This window comes from Schistocerca americana, unplaced genomic scaffold (genome assembly GCF_021461395.2).
Source record: "Schistocerca americana isolate TAMUIC-IGC-003095 unplaced genomic scaffold, iqSchAmer2.1 HiC_scaffold_16, whole genome shotgun sequence".
Classification (NCBI taxonomy): Eukaryota; Metazoa; Arthropoda; class Insecta; order Orthoptera; family Acrididae; genus Schistocerca; species Schistocerca americana.
Window position 1 is genome coordinate 6655306 of NW_025725687.1, and position 3327 is coordinate 6658632.

Sequence of the window (3327 nt, forward strand, 5' to 3'; positions counted from 1 at the left end):
AAGCATCGGAATCTAGAACTGGACTCACAGGAGAGATTCAAATCATAGAGAGTTAGAGTGTCAGTCCTCTTGTACTTAAGTCGGCATTGTGCCTTTTGTATTAAATTCGGATGCAATTTCTGTGTTTCATCGTCAATAAGAAGGTCCAAGGTATACAGTAAACCAGGAGTGAAGCATCGGAATCAGAAACTGGACTCAAACGAGATGGTTCAAATAATAGAAAGTTATAGGATCAGTCCTCTTGTACTTAAGTCGGCATTGTGCCTTTTGTATTAAATTCGGATGCAAATTTTTGTTTCATCGTCAATAAGAAGGTCCAAGGGATACAGTAAACCTGAAGTGAAGCAATCGAATCTAAAACTGGTCTCACAGGAGAGGTTCAAATCATAGAGAGTTAGAGTGTCAATCCTATTGTACTTAAGTCGGCATTGTGCCTTTTGTATTAAATTCAGATGCAATTTCTGTGTTTCATCGTCAATAAGAATGTCCAAGGGATACAGTAAACCTGAAGTGAAGCATCGGAATCTAAAACTGAACTCACAGTAGAGGTTCAAATCATAGAGAGTTAGAGTGTCAGTCCTCTTGTACTTAAGTCGGCATTGTGCCTTTTGTATTAAATTCGGATGCAATTTCTGTGTTTCATCGTCAATAAGAAGGTCCAAGGGATAAAGTAAACCTGAAGTGAGGCATCAGAATCTAAAACTGGACTCACAGGAGAGATTCAAATCATAGAGAGTTAGAGTGTCAGTCCACTTGTACTTAAGTCGGCATTGTGCGTTTTGTATTAAATTCGGATGGGATTTCTGTGTTTCATCGTCAATAAGAAGGTCCAAGGTATACAGTAAACCTGAAGTGAAGCATCGGAATCTATAACTAGACTCCCAGGAGAGGTTCAAATCATAGAGAGTTAGAGTATCAGCCCTCTTGTACTTAAGCCGGCATTGTGCGTTTTGTATTAAATTCCGATGCAATTTCTGTGTTTCATCGTCAATAAGAAGGTCCAAGGGATACAGTAAACCTGAGGTGAAGCATCGGAATCCAAAACGGGACTCACAGGAGAGGTTCAAATCATAGAAAGTTAGAGTGTCAGTCCTTTTGTTCTTAAGTCGGCATTGTGCTTTTGTATTAAATTCGGATGGAATTTCTGTGTTTCATCGTCAATAACAAGGTCCCACGGATACAGTAAACCTGAAGTGAAGCATCGGAATCTAAAACTGGACTCACAGGAGAGGTTCAAATCATTGAAAGTTAGAGTGTCAGTCCTTTTGTACTTAAGTCGGCATTGTGCCTTTCGTGTCAAAATCAGATGCAATTTCTGTGTTTCATCGTCAATAAGAAGGTCCAAGGGAAACATTAAACCTGAAGTGAAGCATCGGAATCTATAACTGGACTCAGAGGAGGGGTTCAAATCATAGAAAGTTAGAGTATCAGTCCTCTTGTACTTAAGTCAGCATTGTGCCTTTTGTATTTAATTTGGATGCAATTTCTGTGTTCCATCGTCAATAAGAAGGTCCAAGGGATACAGTAAACCTGAAGTGAAGCATCGGAATCTAAAACTGGACTCACAGGAGAGATTCAAATCACATAAAGTTACAGTGTCAGTTCTCTTGTACTTATGTCGGCATTGTGCCTATTGTATTAAATTCAGATGCAATTTCTGTGTTTCACCGTCAATAAGAAGGTCCAAGTGATACAGTAAACCTGAAGTGAAGCATCGGAATCTAAAACTGGACTCTCAGGAGAGATTCAAATCATAGAAAATTAGAGTGTCAGTCCTCTTGTACTTAAGTCGGCATTGTGCCTTTTGTATAAATTCGGATGCAATTTCGGTGTTTCATCGTTAATAAGACGGACCAGGGGATACAGTAAACCTGAACTGAAGCATCGGAATCTAAAACTGGACTCTCAGGAGAAGTTCAAATCATAGAGAGTTAGAGTATCAGCCCTGTTGTACTTAAGTCGGCATTGTGCCTTTTGTATTAAATTCGGATGCAATTTTTGTGTTTCATCGTCAATAAGAAGGTCCGAGTGATGTAGTAAACCTGAAGTGAAGCAATGGAATCTAAAACTGGTCTCACAGGAGAGGTTCAAAGCATAGAGAGTTAGAGTGTCATTCCTCTTGTACTTAAGTCGGCATTGTGCCTCTTGTATTAAATTCGGATGCAATTTCTGTGTTTCATCGTCAATAAGAAGGTCCAAGGGATACAGTTAACCTGAAGTGAGGCATCGGAGTCTAAAACTAAACTCACAGGATAGGTTCAAATCATAGAAAGTTAGAGTGTCAGCCCTCTTGTACTTAAGTCGGCATTGTGCCTTTAGTATTAAATTCCAATGCAATTTCTGTGTTTCATCGTCTATAATATGGTCTAAGGGATACAGTAAACCTGAAGTGAAGTATCGGGATCTAAAACTGGACTCAGAGGTGAGGTTCAAATGATAGAGAGTTAGAGTGTCAGTCCGCTTGTACTTAAATCGGCATTGTGCCTTTTGTATTAAATTCGGATGCAATTTCTGAGTTTCATCGTCAATAAGAAGGTCCAAGGTATACAGTAAACCTGAAGTGAAGCATCGGAATCTAAAACTGGACTCACAGTAGAGGTTCAAATCATAGAGAGTTAGAGTCTCAGTCCTCTTGTACTTATGTCGGCATTGTGCCTTTTGTATTAAATTCGGATGCAATTTCTGAGTTTCATCGTCAATAAGAAGGTCCAAGGTATACAGTAAACCTGAAGTGAAGCATCGGAATCTAAAACTGGACTCACAGTAGAGGTTCAAATCATAGAGAGTTAGAGTGTCATTCCTCTTGTACTTAAGTCGGCATTGTGCCTCTTGTATTAAATTCGGATGCAATTTCATTGTTTCATCGTCAATAAGAAGGTCCAAGTGGTACAGTAAACCTGAAGTGGAGTATCAGAATCTAAAACAGGACTCACAGGAGAGGTTCAAATCATTGAGAGTTAGGGTGTCAGTCCTCTTGTACTTAAGGCGGCATTGTGCATTTTGTATTAAATTCGGATGAAATTTCTGTGTTTCATAGTTAATAAGAAGGTCCAAGCGATACAGTAAACCTGAAGTGAAGCATCGTAATCTAATACTGGACTCACAGGAGAGGTTCAAATCATAGAGAGTTAGAGTGTCAGTCCTCTTGTACATAAGTCGGCATTATGCCTTTTGTATTAAATTCGGATGCAAGTTCTGTGTTTCATCGTCAATAAGAAATTCCATGGGATACAGTAAACCTGAAGTGAACCATCGGAATCTAAAACTGGACTCACAGGAGAGGTTAAAATCATAGAGAGTTAAAGTGTCAGTCCTCTTGTACTTGAG